The sequence below is a fragment of the Hirundo rustica genome, chromosome 1, assembly GCF_015227805.2.
Source record: "Hirundo rustica isolate bHirRus1 chromosome 1, bHirRus1.pri.v3, whole genome shotgun sequence".
NCBI lineage: Eukaryota > Metazoa > Chordata > Aves > Passeriformes > Hirundinidae > Hirundo > Hirundo rustica.
This window is the reverse complement of record NC_053450.1, coordinates 38,391,583-38,412,023: the sequence shown is the minus strand read 5'-3', so window position 1 is coordinate 38,412,023 and position 20,441 is coordinate 38,391,583.

The following is a 20,441-nucleotide window of genomic DNA, read 5'->3' as shown; positions in this document are numbered from 1 at the left end:
TATATAATTGCTTTATAAAAACCTTGCATTCCCATTTCCCTCTTGATTGCATTATTGAAAAATTCAGTTTTGGGTGTCATCTTCGATTTCATCCAGTGACTTCTTCATCCTAAACAGGAATAATAATTTTATTATATTGGTGTCTAATTTTTTTTGCATGTGTTGTCCAAACAACACTGAAAAAAACTCAGAGGTTACTGTCAGTTTTTACTGTTGTTAACTGTTTTAACTGTGAAATGTTATTCACAGGAATAACATTTAACCAGCAATAGTTGCCTGTGTCCCCTCACCATATCTTGTGTTGCACTAGGCAGAGCTGTCAGTCACACTCGCTTTTTCCCTCTGTGCTTTGGTTTGTTGTGCTGCAATATGACAATAACATCACTTATAAACGGCATCCTGCCGCCGGCAAACAGCAGCAGTAACTTCTCTAAAGCTGCCCACCTTCTCTCACTTTCTGCTTTGTACATATATAATAGTTCCAAAAAGTATAACCAGGTGTAGGCAGAGCACAGGAGCAGCTTGGTGACTTACCTGAAATAATTGCTTTTTCTCTCAGGCAAGTCTTAAATAGGCCAATCTACAGTCATAAATCCAGCCTGAATTACAACAGGCTGCAGCCTGTGACTTATGTCCTTGTGATAAGAGCAAGCAGGAGTCTTGTCTGCCACAGATATTCCACCAAATTTAGCAGATGATATGTGTGACTCTCCCTCCATTTGTATTAGTGGGCACTGGGTTTTCCTGATTTTCCAGCAGCACCAGTAGAGTGCCCTGATGTTCTGGGTGTGGTATTTTGGTGTTCTTCAGACACATACACTATTTCCCACAGACAAAGCTCAGGCAGTTGCCACCAGTCTGTACAGCAGGGATTAAAAGCACCATGTGGTTGCCCCAATTGACAGTACTTTTTCTGCAGCACTTTGTGCGCTGTGTATGAGCTCGTCTGTCTTGCCCCAGCCCAAGAGCGTGACTCACAAGAGTCATGGGTGTAGTCAGAAAAAACATACTGACTTTGCTACATGAAGAAAACTCCCCGTGTAAATGGTAAGAATATTAAAGTGAAAAACTGACACGACTTGGGCTCAGGACTCAACTCAGGCCAGTGACAGCATCAGGAATAAAGCACTGCGTATGTTTGAACGTCACTGCAGGTTTGAACATGGGTATTCATCATGAACTCAGCAATGCATCAAATAGTAGTTGGAAAATGCAGAATCTTTTATGAACTGCAATAGAACATTTTGGTTAAGCCCTAATGAGCACCGAGCTAGAACCAGTTCAGAAAGAGCAGCTCGAGAGCACGTGGATGCAGGGAGGAGAACACGCTGACATTTCACCCGGTATGGCGCATTTAGCGGCCGCTTCCAGCCCAGCCCGGCTGCCCACGCCAGCTGCCAGGGCAGCAGTGTCCTCACGAGGTCTGCTCGTGTCTTCAGGGACAGGAATTGAGACTGATGCAGTTACATTGCACCATTTTCCCCCAAAGGGCACCAGGACACTTCACCCAGATACACCCACCGGCTGTGGGCAGAGGCTGCCAGGAGCGCTCTTATCTATCACCTCTGCTCCAGCCGGTGGAGTAAGCTGGGCGGTGGCCTCCACGGAGCCAATACCCTTCCCATGAGACAAACAGGCCCAGCTCACTTCTGTGGTGATTCCTGAAGCCTAAGAGAAACCTTAAAGCTTGTTTCCTCCTGCTGCTCCAAAACTGCTCAGTATCTAAACCTGAACTTCATCTCATATGCTGCATAAGCCATAAGCTATATGGCTTTCATTAGTCACAACCCACCATTTACCCCCATTTAAATGGTATTTAAATTAATAGAAAAGAATAGATAGACCAAGCTGAGGGGAATAACTTTTTTTCCAGGGTTACTGATGGTTTTGTAACTTGGGAGCGCTGATGCACAGAAGTGCGTGATGGACGTAGGAGAGGCTGCTGATTACATTTGGCACTAAATAGCAGATTTCCACACAGCTAACTCTAAAACTTGTTTGCTCATGGGAAGTAAATAAGAGGTACATACGACAAAGAAAGGAACTTTTTTTTTTTTTTTTTAATATATGTGTTGTGACAACTGGGTTATTTTCTGTCATCAACAGACAAAAAATCCTGAAACCATACAAACCAAATACTTTGCTCAGCAGTGGGAAGGCAGTCCTGCGGTTCATGGAACAGGAGCAGGCTGACATGCTACAGCCAGAAGATGTAATTGCAGCTATGAAACACTTCTGCAGCTGTGAAACTTGTAAAAGAAATCTCAGAAAGGTGGAGCAATACAAAAGGAAAGCTTAAACAAGAAGTTGCACAGTGAAGCTGCTTGTAGCTCAGAAACTTTGCAGCCAGAAAAAAACTAATAAATAATTATATGTCACCACCTACTGGTAAACCTCCTTGTGTGGTACTTGTGTGTTGTGTTCTACAGCAGCCACTGAATTCTGCTAGTCAATGTTTCTTCTTTCTGTGCAACAAAAGTGGAGTTTCTTCCATGTACCTATGTATTTTTCTTTTTATTTACGTCAAGTATCATGTTAATAAAGATATGGAGATATGCTGGGTAAGATCACTGAGGTTTCTGAGGGCTAAGCTGAAAGCCTGGCTTCTTTAGGATCACTGAAAATGTTAGAATGAAAAACAAGGCTTTAGAAACAAGAAACAGCTATTCTTAGAAAGGAATGATGGCTGTCAGCACACAGGTTCCTGTACTCTGGGGACAGCAGAGAAATTGAAGGGCCTTGTGCAGCATCAGTGTTAACTTGGCACAGCCATCATACGTCTGCAAACTGAAAGGCATCAGCAGTGCTCCAGGAACAGGGAGGAGAACACTGGCTGCCGTGTCCCCTCACAACAACAGACCTGACACATCATGGCACATCATGGCACAACATTGCCCAGCCTGCCTTCATGAACCAGCTGCTGTCACCAAGAGATCATGCCAGAAATGCAGTATCTTCCCCACAGAGACTGTAATTCCAGATATAATTCCAACAGATCCCCAGCTGGATTCACCTTTTCCCTGGTTTTCCTGGGACAATGGAATAGGTGGAAGTCTTGTAAACTTAAATTATAATAGAGCATCTAAAAGAATATGAGTGAAATTATATTAAAGATGCTGGATAGAATGCTGCCTTAGTTTAATTATTTAATGATCTACACAATCTAAAATAAATGAATGCTACTACAGTATCACTCCACAGCTCTATTTTAACACCTGTCATGGTTGTTGAGGGGGCAGATTTTGCCTACATTATACTCTGCCTCTTGCAGAATTTGTGAGTCATCTGACTCCATGAAAATAGTGTGCTCATGTTGCCTTAAAAAAAAAAAAATTAAAAATCATCATCACCACCATCATCATATTTTTTTTTCTGTAGGCTGTATATAGTATGTAGATTGTACAACTCTTTTGTAATCTGATATCATAGTGATATTTTTGACCCTGTCATTTTTTTTCATGATGAAGCTCTCTGCATAGAAAATGCACTGTATTTACAGGGTAATTGACATTGATGGGCTATAAAATTGGATGGGCTGGGGAACTGGATTTATTTGCATCCTGTTTCAGGACAATTGTCCCATAGTATTTAAATAATATAAATAATATAGCAAATAAATAATAAATAATATATTAGGGACAGATATTTCTTCTAATGACCAAGTTAATGTTTCCATATTTATCTCAGAGTATCTGAATGTGCTTATATATCAGATAATTAACTTGATTTACTTGCACCATATCAATTCATTTTCTCTGGAATTTTCTTTGTTCCTTAGGAATGCCAATTGAAAGTTTGGCAACCTTCCTATCAGACCTGGGATTTACAATGCCACTATCTTCCCTTTAATATCAAGCATTAGAAACTAAATCTCAGTCAGAAATACCATCCTTTACTTAGTGAAAATATTTCAATCATATGTTGCATTCCATCATAACCAATTTCCTTAAAACTGTAGAAAAGGGAACTATTAAACTTATGATTAAAGTAACAATTGAGAATATAACAATTTATGAAAGTTACCTTTTTCTAAGTATTGCAGAAGAGAAACCGTAAAGACAGCAATTATGAAAGTGGAGACAAAAGAGAACTGATACACGAACCCAAGCAGGAAAAGGAAATGGCTGTAAAATAAACCATGAGGAGCTATTACTACTCACCAGTGCAGTGAACTGCATCTGAGTTGTATTATTTCATAACAAAACACAATCTTCTATATTATACTGTTACACCTAAACATGTGAGAAAGATAAAGATTTTAACGCACTAATTTCATAAGTTACTAAGGGTCCAGGCCATTAGTTATTAGCAGTTAGTAGTTAGTTGTGGGTATCCTCTGTTCTATGTATCAATGTTATCTGTTAGTTATCTGTTTAATGTACTGTTGTACCCTAAAACCCAATCGTAAATGCACTGATTCTGTGGTTCGAATGTTACATTCATCCCGTCCCGTACTTTCCCTGCACCCCTACCTTAGTCTGTAAGCCCTGCTGCTCTCCGAGACACCGCCCACATACCAGCCTGCCCATCAACTTGGGGGCCTCGCCCACTCCTCGCCTGCTCTGGGCCTGTCACCGCCTCTATGCAAATCGAGTATAGCCGGAAGTGAGTCTAGAACCAAGAACCGCTCCGAACAGCGAGCCCGATCAAGACCCGGAGAGACGGAATGCAGCGCTGAGTGGGGAAAGAGCCAAGGTAGCTGCCAGTATCATCTATAAACACCGAAGAGGGGTCGCCATAACCTCTGAAGTCCCTGCTAAGAGTCACCCCCCTAGACATTCGAGCCATCAGCGAGCCTAGGGACTCCCGTGAGGCGTGGCTTCCGGCTCTGCGACGACAGCGGCGCAGATCCGACGAGACCTCCTCCTCGGCGGTGTCCGGCTGGTGCAGCGTGGGCAAGGGCATCCCTACCCCGAGCCGTCCCTCTGCTGAAATCACTAATAAAGGCATTAAAAGGAGATAACATCGACTCCTGCCTATTTATAACAATTTTGGGGGCTCGTCCGGGATCGCCACGCCCAGAAGAGGACGAAGAAGGGAAGGCGCCGCCCATCTTTGAACTCCTGGGACAGCTGGCGAACATCGGACCCCAGCAACGAGGGACGCAGCATCGAGGAAGACAGCGCCGAGGAGCGCCGGCTGGTAAGTATAGCCGGTGGCGGGAGTGGAGGCGAGCGAGTGTGGTGTGAATGAGACGGGGGCCGGCAGCTCGGACCTCCGAAGCGAGTGTGGACCCCTTAGTACCGCGGTTCCGGGACTCCCGCGAGGGGGCCGGCCGGGAACAGGGGGAAGCGAGTGGAGCCTGAGCGAGTGAGGCGCCTCCAGGGGCATAGTGGGCCCCCCTCCGAACGGGCGGAGGAAACCTAGGGTGTGAGTGGCCCGTGTGAGGTTGATAGGCAACTGGTAGGAGGCCCCACTAGGGATCCCCCCCCACAAGGGTAGTGGCTGGGCCCTGAGGGCGGGTCAACAGGCTACCCGGGGTAGTGGCTGAGGCCCTGAGGGCGGGTCGGCAGGCTACCCAGCGAGCAAGGGCGGTAGGAAGCCCGTAGCGCGGCGGCCGGGGTCCTAAGGGCGGACCTACGGGCCGGCAACGAGGGGGTGCGCCGCTAATCCGGCGTAGTACGGTGGGACCAAGAGTGCGAGCCTTACACTGGGCGGGGGTAGCTCAAAGGGGAGTTATGCTACCGGGTGTAAGGGACCTGCCCTGGCGGGGGTAGACGTGCAAACCGGACGGGAGTGTTGGGCGGGGGTACCACTAGGGTACGCTACCGGACACGTTGGGACCGTTGGGCGGAGGCGTCTATGCTATCCGGGGGCAGCCCACCGGCGGGCGGACAGGACGCTGTCCCGGGTGGGGGTGTGTGTGGTTAGGGAATTACTGAGGTGCGGGTAGTTCAAAGCTAGGGACAGAGTGAGTGTCGCACCGCGACGCACTAATCCTGGCTGCAGGCGGTGCCTGATACCTTGGGCCCCGGTCCACCGGCCGTCTGCGGGGATTAGTTTAGTGTAGCGTCGTGAGTAAGAGAGGGACAGTGGCTGGGCCCTGAGGGCGGGCCAACAGGCTGTCTGAGAGAGTGAAAGAGGGATAGTGGCCAGGACCTAAGGGCGTGCCAGTAAGCTATCCAGAGTGAATGAAATTTTAGATTTTAGTTGCCCGTCTTTAAAATTTCCGTTTGAGTAGGGGCACCTTATAAGATTTTAGTTCAAGAAAGGTCGCTTTTCTAGTTTGCGTTGTCCTGTCGTAAGATTTCCTTTGGGTAAGGACACAGTAGAGTATTTTCATTTGACCAAGTAAGAATGGGTGTGTGCGGAAGTAAGATCAGGAAGGAGAGGAAAGCGAGAAAAAGGAAGGTAGCTAACATCCCTTCCGATAGCCCACTAGGGAGAATGTTAGACCAGTGGGAGAACAATGAGAAAACTAAGAATTTAAACAAAGTGAAAATGATTCACTATTGTGTGGAAGTATGGCCAACCCTTAATCTACCCGGGGAATGGCCATGGTACGGTACCACCGACTCTTGGATGAGCTCACAGTTAAACCAATATTTGAGAGCCCAAGAGGAAGTGGACACAGAGCAGCTAAGGTATGCTGCCTGCTGGATGCATGTAAGATCAGGTACTGAGACAGTAAAAATTTGCAAGATGCAGGAAAAGGAAGGGAAAAATAAAGATAAGAAAGAAGAGAAGGGTCCTGTATGGGACCCCCTTGAGCACTTACCCCCTCCTCCTATTTACCCTGATCTACCCCAAGTCAGTCCTCAGACCCCTTCCTCACCAGTTTCCTCCCCTGTACCTAATTCCCCTTCCCCTAATTTTTCGGTAGATACGTCCCCGATGGGGACTAATTTTTCTATGAATGCCTCTCTAGTAGGTGCTGTGAATTTTTCTGGGAATACACCCCTAACAGTAACATCTCATAGCTCTAGTAAAAACCCCTTTTATAGCTTTGTAGCTTCTCCTACTCCTCCTTCAGTCTCGCAGCCAGTCTCTCCAAACTCCATACATTCTCCATCGCCATCTAAACTTCCTGTTCCACCTCGTAGCTGGGAGCTAGACCTTAACACCCCGAATACGGACCCCTCTCACAGTACCAACCTCATAGGGGCAACTGAAGTCCCAGAGGGACATAACTATAACACCCGGTCCAGAACTAAACTTTTCCCCTTAAGGGAAGTCCCGATGGGTGGAGTTGCAGGAGGGGTCGGTTTTGTAAATGCTCCACTAACAGCTTCAGAGGTGAGGAATTTCAAGAAAGAACTGGGAAACCTGGTAGAGGACCCTGTAGGCATATCGAATCAAGTTGATCAATTTCTGGGCCCCAATACCTACACGTGGGGAGAGATGAATTCGATTCTGAAGATTTTATTTAGCCCAGAAGAGATTAGAATGATTAGGACCGCCGGGATGAAAATTTGGGAGAAAGAAAACAGAACGGGTCCGCCAGGGGATTATAAATTACCAGTCGTAGATCCGAGGTGGGATCCGAACAGGGAGGAAGACCGGAGAAGTATGGACGACTATCGGAGCCTAATAGTTAAAGGTATAAAGGAATCAGTACCCCGAAGCAATAATACCAGATTAGCATTTGATAATATGCAGGGGAAAGACGAGACTCCCGCAACCTGGTTAAACAGGTTAAAGAGGAATTTTCAACTTTATTCAAGTATAGACCCCGATAGTCCCGAGGGTCAGGTGTTGTTAAAGACACAGTTCGTCACCAAGTCCTGGCCCGATATTAGGAGGAAATTAGAAAAAATAGAAGACTGGCAAGAAAAAGATGTAAATGAGTTGTTAAGAGAGGCTTTAAAGGTCTATCTAAGAAGGGAGGAGGAGAAAACCAAGACGAAAGCAAAGATAATGGTGGCTGTAGCAAGAGAAGCGATACAAGATCAAAACCCTCCCAATCGGAGAAGTACCAAGTCAGGGGGAGGAAGGGCCTTACCACCTTGGAAAACTCCTGGGAGGCCAGGAGAGGACAGAAAATGCTTCTATTGTGGGGAGGTTGGACACATAAGAAGAGAGTGTCAGAAATTATCCTTTGATGAAGCCATCACAAAAGAACAGGATGCCTTAGAGAAGCTATTAAAGGGCGAAAACAACGAGGATTAGGGGTGTCATGGGCTCTATGCACTAGGGGACCCGATGTACCACCGAGGTGAGCCCATAGTAAATTTTGAAGTGGGTCCCCAACACGAGGAATATGAATTTTTAGTAGACACTGGAGCAGACCGATCCAGTATTAGGAAGCTTCCAGTGGGAGTTAAGGTCGGAACTAGAACATGTGAGGTCGTAGGGGCGGAGGGGAAACCATTCACAGCCTCAATTATAGAAGGAATAGAGGTCAAAGGGAATTCCAAACAAATAAGAGCGGATTTTATTTATTTACCGGACCTAGAGAGCAACCTATTGGGACGCGATTTGCAAGTATTATTAGGAATAGGAGTTATCCCTGAAGGCGGCCAAATGAAAGTAAAGATTATGAAATTAACCGCCGAAGACTTAGAGGAAATAAACCCAGAGGTATGGGCAGAAGGAGGGAAGAGCGGCCTCCTGAATATACCACCTATAGAAGTTAAAATGCAACCAGGAACTCCTCCCATCAGGATAAAACAGTATCCAATGTCTTTGGAAGGAAAGAAAGGGTTGATCCCCATTATTGAACAACTGTTAAAAGAAGGCATCCTGGAACCATGCATGTCCCCACATAACACACCCATCTTAGCTGTGAAGAAAGCGGAAGGGAAATATCGATTGGTTCAGGATTTACGGGAGATTAATAAGAGGACTATCACCAAACACCCTGTAGTCCCTAATCCATACAATCTCCTGAGCCAGATTCCCCAAGAGCATGCCTGGTTCACCACCATAGATTTGAAAGATGCATTTTGGGCATGTCCACTAGCAGAGGAGAGCAGAGACTGGTTTGCGTTCGAATGGGACCATCCTGAAACAAAGAGGAGACAGCAGCTAAGATGGACACGCCTACCCCAAGGGTTCACTGAGTCACCAAATTTATTTGGGCAAGCTTTGGAAAGGCTGCTAGAGCAATTCACCCCAGAAGGACAGGTGCAAATCCTCCAGTATGTAGATGATTTACTGATTTCAGGAGAAAACCAACTTGAAGTGAGAACCACCAGCATTAAACTCCTGAATTTTCTGGGGGAAAAAGGGCTGAAAGTATCAAAAAAGAAATTACAATTCGTGAAACCAGAAGTGACCTATTTGGGGCATTTGATTGGCAAAGGATACAAGAAATTAAGCCCTGAAAGGATTGCTGGAATAATAGCAATACCTGCTCCAAAAACCAAAAGAGACATAAGAAAATTATTAGGCCTTTTCGGGTATTGCAGACATTGGATTGATGAGTACACCCAAAATGTGAGATTCCTTTATGATAAATTGGTAAGTCCAGAGCCCATAGAGTGGACACAAGAGGATGAAAAACAATTGGAAAAACTAAAAAACAAGTTGTCCACCGCACCTATCCTGAGCCTGCCCGATCTGAAGAAAGAATTCGATCTATTTGTGAACACCGAAGGAGGAGTGGCCTATGGTGTGTTAGCTCAGGAGTGGGGAGGGTGCAAAAAGCCAATTGCTTTCCTTTCCAAAATATTAGATCCTGTAGCCCGAGGGTGGCCAGCCTGTCTGCAAGCTGTAGCCGCCACCGCAGTGTTGGTTGAGGAGTCCCAAAAGCTCACATTAAATGGAAAAATTCAAATTCATACACCTCATGATATCAAAACAGTTTTGAGCCAAAAAGCCCCGGGGTGGGTAACCGATTCCCGGATCCTGAAATATGAGATCACTTTAATAAACTCGGAGAACTTGAGGTTAACAGTTTCCAAAAACCTGAACCCTGCACAGTTCCTCTCTGGGGAACCACCTCCAGACTTGGAGCATGATTGTCTGGAACTTATGAGTCTCCAGACGAAGGTAAGGGAAGATTTGGAAAGTACTCCCTTACCTTATGGAAAAAGGTTATTCACTGATGGATCATCACGAGTTCTAGAGGGGGAAAAGGGTTTCAGGGTATGCAGTGGTAGAAGGATCCACCATAGAAGACATTCAAGTTCGAGAAACGGGAAAGTTACCCTCGAGTTGGTCTGCCCAACTCTGCGAAATTTATGCTGTAAAAAGGGGACTAGACCTATTAGGAGGAGACCGGGGAACTATTTACACCGATTCGAAGTACGCTTTTGGGATAGTCCATACCTTCGGAAAGATCTGGGAGGAACGGGGATATCTCAATTCAAAAGGGAAAGACCTAGTGCATAAGGAAATGATAAGATCAGTTTTAACATCCTTGTTAAAACCCATTGAGATTGCTGTGGTACATGTAAAAGGACATCAAAAAGAAACCACATTTGAAGGGAAAGGGAACCAACTAGCAGACAAAGAAGCAAAAAGAGCAGCTCAAGACCCCAAAGGATCAATTAGAATATTAGCCTTAAATGAAACATCAGAGGAAGAGGGAGGGGAAGAGAAACCGAAGTATGATAGAACAGAATTAAAAGCGATCAAGGACCTAGGAATGAGGAAGGGAGAGCATGGGGAATGGTTAACTCCGGATGGCAGGAAGTTTTTGAATAAACCCCTAGCCAGAAGGATTTTAACCGAAATTCACGAACTAACCCACTGGGGAACCCAGGGATTATGTGATCATTTCCTAAAAGAAAACTTTTGCATAGGAATATACAGCATAGCAAAAACCATAACGCAAGGGTGTACGATTTGCCAAAAAGTCAACCAACGGATAGCGAGGAAAGCCATACCTGGAGGGAGGGAACTAGCTCTGAGACCATTCCAGAGTATTCAGATTGACTTCACTGAGATGCCTCAAATCCAAGGGTACAAACATCTATTGGTCATAGTCGACCACCTTACTCATTGGATAGAGGCGTTCCCGACCAAAAAGGAAACAGCGGAAGTAGTGGCAAAAATACTCCTAGAGCACATAATCCCTCGGTATGGGTTAATAAATAACATTGATTCGGACAGGGGAACTCATTTTACTGCTAAAATTCTGCGCCAAACTGTTAAAGAATTAGGCATAAATTGGAGATTGCACACCCCCTGGCACCCCCAGAGCTCAGGGAGGGTGGAAAGAATGAACCAGACCCTTAAAAACGTATTAACAAAATTAATCGAAGAAACACAGTTAAATTGGTTAAAGTGTCTACCCCTAGCTCTCCTGAGAATCAGAACTAGGCCAAGATCGGATATAGGGGCTTCCCCCTATGAGATGATGTTCGGGCTCCCCTTTCTTTTAACAACCCACAGCACCGGGGAATATATAGAAGGTGATACAGCCGCCCGAAAGTATTTACAGACCATCGGTAAAACACTAGAAAATCTCAGAATAAAAGGGTATATTCCTCAGACTTCCCCACTCGACGCTAACATACATCAAATAAATCCTGGGGATTGGGTTTTAATTAAATCTTGGAGCACTACCCCATTGACCCCAAAATTTGAAGGTCCTTTCCAGGTACTCCTAACCACTCATACCGCGGTACGCACTAAAGAAAGAGGCTGGACCCACATCACTAGAGTAAAAGGACCTGTGTCACCCCCAAGTGAACCCCCAGACCTAAACCAACCAGCTGACTCTTCCGATTGGACGGTAACCCCGCAACTGGACCCACTAAAACTGACGTTTAAAAGGAAAACAAAAACTCAGTAGAAGACTGGAGCAACTCAGTTGAGCCCCAGAGACTGTTAAAGAACTGTGATTAAGAAATTAATTCAAGCGAAAGAAAGTTATTATAAATCACTTGCTGTTGTATTAAGTTTGAAAATTGTTAACATTGTTGTAATAAAGTTCAGTTAATGTTAAAAGCAGTTAAGCAAATAGATAAGTAAATTAGAACATATATTCAAATTTCTCTCCTAGAGCAATCTTTAGAAGGGCGAAGTAACCAAATTAACCTCCGAGTGGAAGGAAAGATAACTACAGAACCCTAAGGACTAAACGCGGAGAGCCCCTAAGTCCCAAGAGGCAAGCCCAGGTGAGACCAAAACAATCATGGTTCATACTGGACTCTTGGGGAAGCTGATAGGACTGATACTAGTCCTGGCGATGAATAAACATACAGAAGGGGCCGCTTGCACAAAGTGCTATTCACCCATCTATGATGGGGAGGATTTACAGCAGTTGATAAGGGTTCATACGAATGTAAACCCCACTTGTTTTGAGGCTGGACAACTTACCTCCTGCCAAGAGGAAGGTAAGAAATATTGGGTTGTTAAGAATATAGCCAATTATAGGCAGCGTCTGACTGGAGAATGCCCTATGAGAGAATGGTTCTGCTTAGAAAAGATAGACAATCAGGAAGGGGCCTCAGACCTAGTGAAAGAAAAACTCTTAACCATCAGAGAAGATGAATTAAGTGAACTCCCCAACAAAAATTTATTCATTGATCTAATTGAGAGGATTAACTCAAAAGAATTGATGCGAGTTAAACTCGATCAAAGAAAAAGAGGGGGGATTGAGAAAGATAAAGATTTTAACGCACTAATTTCATAAGTTACTAAGGGTCCAGGCCATTAGTTATTAGCAGTTAGTAGTTAGTTGTGGGTATCCTCTGTTCTATGTATCAATGTTATCTGTTAGTTATCTGTTTAATGTACTGTTGTACCCTAAAACCCAATCGTAAATGCACTGATTCTGTGGTTCGAATGTTACATTCATCCCGTCCCGTACTTTCCCTGCACCCCTACCTTAGTCTGTAAGCCCTGCTGCTCTCCGAGACACCGCCCACATACCAGCCTGCCCATCAACTTGGGGGCCTCGCCCACTCCTCGCCTGCTCTGGGCCTGTCACCGCCTCTATGCAAATCGAGTATAGCCGGAAGTGAGTCTAGAACCAAGAACCGCTCCGAACAGCGAGCCCGATCAAGACCCGGAGAGACGGAATGCAGCGCTGAGTGGGGAAAGAGCCAAGGTAGCTGCCAGTATCATCTATAAACACCGAAGAGGGGTCGCCATAACCTCTGAAGTCCCTGCTAAGAGTCACCCCCCTAGACATTCGAGCCATCAGCGAGCCTAGGGACTCCCGTGAGGCGTGGCTTCCGGCTCTGCGACGACAGCGGCGCAGATCCGACGAGACCTCCTCCTCGGCGGTGTCCGGCTGGTGCAGCGTGGGCAAGGGCATCCCTACCCCGAGCCGTCCCTCTGCTGAAATCACTAATAAAGGCATTAAAAGGAGATAACATCGACTCCTGCCTATTTATAACACATGCAATTGCAGGCGCTCAAAACACTTAACAGGGGGAAATCAAATCTCAGATGTGATTACAAAAATGATGCGGCTCACTGCTACCAAATAATTATCTGAAGAAAGGTAGTTAGGTAACAAGCCAGAAGATTGCTGCAATCCAGTTGTCTGGGTGAACACTACAAGCTGTTCTGGGCTGCTCCAGCAGATGGAGCAAGGAATGTAATGGCACCTCCTGCCTCCCTTTGCTGCCCTAGCTTCTCTTCTGCTGATGCTCTTTTCCTTCCTTCCTTCCTTCCTTCCTTCCTTCCTTCCTTCCTTCCTTCCTTCCTTCCTTCCTTCCTTCCTTCCTTCCTTCCTTCCTTCCTTCCTTCCTTCCTTCCTTCCTTCCTTCCTTCCTTCCTTCCTTCCTTCCTTCCTTCTTCCTTCCTTCCTTCCTTCCTTCCTTCCTTCCTTCCTTCCTTCCTTCCTTCCCTTCCCTCCTTCCTTCCCTTCCTTCCCTCCCTCCCTCCCTCCCTCCCTCCCTCCCTCCCTTTTTAAAGAGGTGCACTACCCTGTAGCTTACTAGTTGCTCTTTTGCTATCAGCCCTCCAGTATGTAAAGGAGGGTTACAAGAAGTATGGAAAGGGACTTTTTGCACAAACATGTAGTGCTCAGACAAGTGGTACCAGTTTTAAAATGAAAGAAGGTAGATTTAGATTAGATATGAGGAAGAAAATCTTTACTGTGAGGATGGCGAAACACTGGAACAGGTTGCCCAGAGAGGTTGTAGACTCTCCATCCCTGGAAGTATCCAAGAACAAGGTGGATTCAGGTTCTCTGAGCAACCCAATGAAAGGTGTTCCCACCTATGGCAGCGGGGTTGGAACTAAATGTTTTTTAAAGTTCATTTCCAATCCAAGCCATTCTATGATTATATGATCCACTGCCTGAGTTAGGCATCCATTAAGTGTAGCACTTACTTCAAGTCCCCTCCTTCATCACACTCATAATTCACTCTACATCTTCATTTAGGAGCCACGGCGATTCAGTGACACCTGCACGTATTCTGTAAGAAGGGTGGCATCTTAAGGATCTCTCTGTTATTTACAGCTATCCCCATCGTCTCTATGCAAGTCTTGGTAATGCTCTGGTTCTGCTGTCTGGATTTGGGTCACTTTGGCAAACCTCACATCAGGTTGCTGTGGCCTTGGCTTTGTGCTCCTTTTGCTTCTGAAGTGATCACTGTACAAGGACAACATCCATTTCTCCAGTGTGAAAGGAAATCAAAAGGTCCACCACCTTACTGGCAAGATGACATTCTGGCTGGGAGCCAGCTTGGCACCTGTAGTCACAGTGGGGATTTTTTACCTTGGCTGTGGCCACTATAGGTCTAAGGAGAGACAGAAGATGATAGTTGTTGGAAACCACCAGCAACTTCCCCTTGATGGTGATGTCAGCAGCTGTTAGGCCACTTTGGGATTGTAGAAGTCTCCAGAAGCTTGAGGAAAGTGGAGAAGCTGAATTAACAAAGCAGCTGGAAAGGAACCACAGCCTGAATATGGTGGAGATCAACAGCACAGCTTCCCTTGAACAGTTTTTCTCTGGTTTCAGAATATTTTTACTTGTCTTTTGGATCTACACATGAACACAGGAACCATCATCTGAGAGCATCCCTGGTGAATTTATGCAAGCCTGTTGCCTAGGTATGGAAATTTTTGCCAAGAATGGTTGTATATAAATATGTTTTTTAATGGAGATCTGAGCTTCACTGGACTGTGCAAAATGCAAAGAAGTAGAAGTGTGGGGCAAGCAGTTTTACAACTGAGCCACATTTTGTTCTTCCTAGGGAAAATACAGATTCTTCTACTATTAGATTCACTTGAAGATTTCTTTTTCCTATTGATATATTCTGCTTTTTATAATACAATATTTATTGGATGATACAAGCCAAGACTGAGGAGTAAATGCCTTTCTACACTGCAGAAGAAATCTGCCAGTCATCACTTCAATTCTTTTCTGTGACACATTCCTCTTCATGACCATACTTCTGTGAGCCAAAGCTTTCTTCATTTTCTTGGGGCTTTTTGGTTTGGTTTGGTTTTTTTTTTTTTTTTTTTTTTGGTTTTGTTTTGTTTTGTTTTGTTTTGTTTTGTTTTTTTGTGGTTTTTTTTTGTTTTTTTTTTTTGGAGAAAGCAAACTGTGGCACTGAACAATATCTTCATTGTGCAGAAAGGAAAAATAAAGCATGGTGGTGCTACAGACATAATATGAAACCAGCTTTAAAGTATGAGGCTGTTCAGTCCAGATTAGATTAAAATATATGAATATGGGACTGAATGACCTGTCCAAAGCAGAGTCCACTGGTTTTACATGTGAATCAGCCTTCTGGCCTGAGAAAACCGAATTGCAGCTGACTAAAGATGGTTAATCTGGAAAAAAAAAAAACCTTTGTTTAACAAGTAATATTAATGTTCCACTATCAGAATTGCTGTAATATTGCATTTTACCTATTTATTTCTATGTGTTTTTTATATTATTTTTGACTTAAGTAGCCAAAGATCAGAGATCTACATCTTACAGCCTTGCATTGCAGTTGAAAAGAAAATCTACAGGTAGAATGATAAAAATTAAAACAGAAAAACACAAAAAGAACATGGTAACAGGAAGAAAAAGCTGATGGAAGGGGGGTGACAGGCAGACATTGTAGAGAACAGGAAGAGAAAGACAAAACACAAGGTAAAAGGCGGAAGCATTTAAACAGCTGGTTAGTTTACAAATGGGGACAATTTATTGCCTTTTTAAACAAACAGACAAACATTGGTGCTCCAGTAGTTATATAGCTCAAGACCGGTCCCATAAATTAAACAGGTTTGGTGTGGTCAGAAATGCAGTGGCAGACTGCCAAAAACCACTCCTGAGCTGCATTTGACTTGCTGAGTCAGCATGGAGACAGTTCTCCAGAAAAGTAAGGGCACCGTGCCAACACCAACACATGCCTTGGGATGAGCCATCTCCTGGTTGCTCACAGCAATTCAAGTTCCCATGACAGTCTCCCCCAAAAATTTTTGGCTCAGTCTAAAGACTTCCAGTGGTGACAGACATAAAAGGGAAATTCTAATTATTACTGTTCAGTAGTGGTAATCTGTGGCTGAGGAATGATCTGGCATAGAGGGCAAGGAGGGGTTAAACTGGCTGGAAGCAGGAATGCCGGAGACAGAACAGACTCCTTCCAAGGGAGTGAAGTTTCCCTTGGTGATAAGGAACAGTCTCAGCTTTGTCTTGCAGCCAGCCTGGAATGAGAGTGCTCAGGGAGCCAAGCTCAGGGGCAAACTGAGCAGCAGAGCTGGGTGAAGGGTGGATCCACAGGCTGAGGCGCTCCATGCAAATTATCTTGGATTTGGTGCTGGGTACATAAGGAAGCTGTTTGTGATGCATCTCTGCAGATTCCATGCAGAGCCGCAGATTGTGATGGGACTCCGCCCAATGCATTGTTCATTAACTTCTTCTTTTATATTTAAGCATAAGGGTGTGTTTAATTCACCTCGAAGGTAGGTACCATAAAAATTCTCCAACAGGTGCCACTAGTGAGCCTTGCTAGAGCAGCTGCTCTTGGCCTCCACTGTCCTTTGCCTCTTCTTCCAGATGTTACAGTCCCAGTAGCCAGAGCAGAGCAAAAGGACGGTCCACATCTGTCCCACCATCCCATCCCAGAGGCAGATGTCTGCTCAAATTTATCCTTGGTGGCATTTTAAAACAAAGATCCAGCCTCCCATTGAGGCATCAGAGCTCAATGATTATTCATGCTGCATTTGTCACAAGCACTTGTGCCCAGGACAGGCTGGATGAGGTTTTGGTTGGAGAAACCTGGTCTAGTGGAAGGTGTTCCTGCCTATGGCAGGAGTTTGGAATTATATTATCTTTAAGGTCTCCTCCTACCCAAGCCCTTCTGTGATTCTATGAGGGTAGAGGGATCTGTCCTTTTGTCTTGCTTCATGCTTCATCTAGACCATGGAACATCACCTATATTACCACAACCTCAGCCTGAACTAGACTGTATCTAACATAAAGGTACAAAATATTAACTTAGAGATCCCAGGAGAAAGGAAAAGACATTGAATCCCTGTGAAAACAGTTAAACAGAAAAAATTACACCTACTGTGAAATATACACCTTATTTCTGCCATGCCTACCTAGTCTTTACAATATGAAAACAAAGAATATAGATTTTTAAACCCTGAAACATGTCAGAGGCAGGAAAGAACTGTTCAGGTTATTTAAGTCCTTTCCAGCAAAATCCCACTTGTGGATTAGGCACAGTAAGAGCACAGTCACTCCTCCTGCTTGCCTGTGTAGAGCTCAAATCTACCCCTTCCTTGCCTCTTTCCTGTCTCCTGTCTCCTAGGAATGGCTCAGGGTCAGGCACGAAGGAGCTTGTTGTCTGCAGGACCTTGTCTTCATCTGTTGCAAAGACTAGAAGGTGTCTAATGAATGAGGAGGACAGAGGAACAATTTATTGCTCACACCCTGGACTGTCAGGCTGTGGAGTCTCTGCCCCAGAGCTCTCCTGCAGTGACAAATAACTCCTCTCTCCAGACTCTCCACAAAGCAGTTCCTGTGTTTTGCTCCTTTTCTATTTGCCCCACAGAGGCTCTAGGTCTAATCTGCAGAAGTGTTGGGTACAACGAGTCAGTGAAGTCAGGAAGGTGGGGATTTAACAAAATATCTCCTGTTTTACCACAGACATGAGACATGAGACATGAGCTGGTGGAACTGAGAGCTCAGAATAATGCATTATGAGCATATTCAACTTGAGTACCTGAATTCCTTGTCTGTACCCCAGGAATTATGACAGAAAATAAATGAGCAACTGTTTGCACAGCACTCAGATGTTAGAGCGTTACTTAGAAAGGATGGTGACAACATTAGTATTTCCATCTTTAGAGCGGAGTTTGAATAGTAGACAGGAAATTGGGCATGAAACTGCCAACTGAACAGTGGAAAATCACTCACTGAGTGCTATCCACCCTGTGGGCTGGAGGTGAAAGTAATATGTTATGCCCTTAAAAGGCAAGATCAAAAAAAGATGATCAGGGAATGAGGAAAAAAGTGACCTAGCATTTTCTAATGTTAAGTACCTTACTGGGGCAAAGCTCCTGTGATGTAATCTCTTCTGCATAACAGGGCTTTAAGCTGAAATTATCGTTTCCAAATGGAAAGCACAAAAATTCTTGTAACATGGAGTCTAGAGGCCCAGCTCAGTGCAATGCAGCCCCACAGTTAATTAAGCTGGTTTGGGGTAAGTTTGTTCTAGAAATACAAACAACATGTCTGGACACTCCTTTCACCTGGCTTAGAGCAGGACCTGTTAACTCCCTCGTAGTTACCCCAGGTATGGAACCACCTTAGTACAATTATTCTGTTTCCAGTGCTGGCAGGTTGCTATCTTGCACAATTTGTGCCTCTTGAGGGACCACTAATAATGTCTCATTGCGGAATGGGTGGAGAGCTTCCTTACAAACAAAAGCACAACCTGTTTTCAGCTTCAAAGGAGAAATGTGAACTTTTCAGTAATAATTATGTATTATTAAGATTTTTGCAACAGCTGAGACTGATACTGATCAGTGGGTGGTTTCTATTATTCTTTGAAAGTTGGCACTAGACCAGCAAAAAACCCACAAACAGTACACATATGATGGAAAATTATCACACTTGCCAGTGATTTTATAATTTAAACAAGCAAAGACTACTGACTTGGCTATTTGTTCCACTTCTTTCAAACAATAGACGTACATACCACAGGAACTTCTAGAGATATTTATTTGGGCAATTCACCTGTGACTCCTTAGAGCTCCTCAGTCTCAGTGGAGTTCTTAGAAAGATATGGCCTGGCCCTTCTTCTGCCTCCCTCCAAACTTCAGGGCACAGAAATATCTCCCTTGTCCCAGGTGCTCAGCTTATGTCACAGAGTGACTGAGGCACATGCCACCCCCTTCCAAGATCTGGTTTCCCTGGGAAGGAAACAATACTAGACCAGTAGCTGGAATTGTCTTTAGTCTGTGTGTTCAAAGGATGAGGACCCTGAGACAAACTGCACTGGTCGCACAGATTAGACATACCCATTTTTCAGCAATTATCTTTCTGGTTTATTATATTTCATTCCTATATTTAAATGAACAATTCCAAGAAAGCTTTTCAGGACAAAAGTGCGATCTTTCTCTCTCCAATAGCTGTTCTTTAGCAATATGAAACAGCCTTATACAGTTTTTCAAAATCTGTATTGAAATCATGTTTCACAATACATTGGGAGATGAGGATGATAAGATTCACTTTTGATACCAAAGTGGATGTCCTGCAGGTAGACATGGTTCTAGAGCTACTGCCCATAACCTAGACTTTGCTTGCTCTTAGATCATGTATCTGTAATAGAGCACACACAGTATGCTCAACAAGTAATAAACCATACGGAACCAAGTGTTTGGGCTAGGACATAATCATAAAGAAAATTAACATCCATTACAGTCTTGTGGGTGAAATCAGGGAGGGTGCATTGACAGTACAAGTCTGATAACCCACTGGAAAAAGTTGCTCCGTGGATAACAGCAGGCTGAATTGAAAGACCACAAAGAGATAAATTAATGCAGAAAACAGCAAATAGCAACCTAGCTTTCTGGAGAGAAGAAAGGTCTTTGCAATGAGAGGAGCATTCAACATCAAACCAAAAGAAAACACCACCCTTCCACTGTTAGCACTGGCACCCAGCAGAATTGCACCGGAAAATTGTCAATGACACACCTGCAATTTCCATGCTACACGAGCACTGCAGTGCTCTTCATTCTACAGGGTGGGTCCAGGGCTTCACTGCACTGAGCTCATTTCAGGATGAAGAGTGGCGCACTTTGTCTAAGCACAGTTTTAAACTTTCACTGCACTTACGTTAAAATCTCTTTTGGCTACAAAGAAAATATAGCACTTCTAAAGCAGTAATCATCTGTCATTATTAAACCAGAGCTAGATTCCCTCCCTTCCTCCTGGCCCAGAAGACACGTAACACAGGATTTTTGTGAACTTATACCCTAAGCCCAAGATTTCACATCATATATTTAATGACCTGTAGTTGCATGACTGAGCAGCCAATGGTTCAGGTAGTGGCATGCAGGAAGGTTCCATGTCTGGCCGAGTGCTGGACATAGAAACAGAAGCCTCCTGAGCAGCCAGAGAGCTGTATTCAGCACTGCTGTGGCTG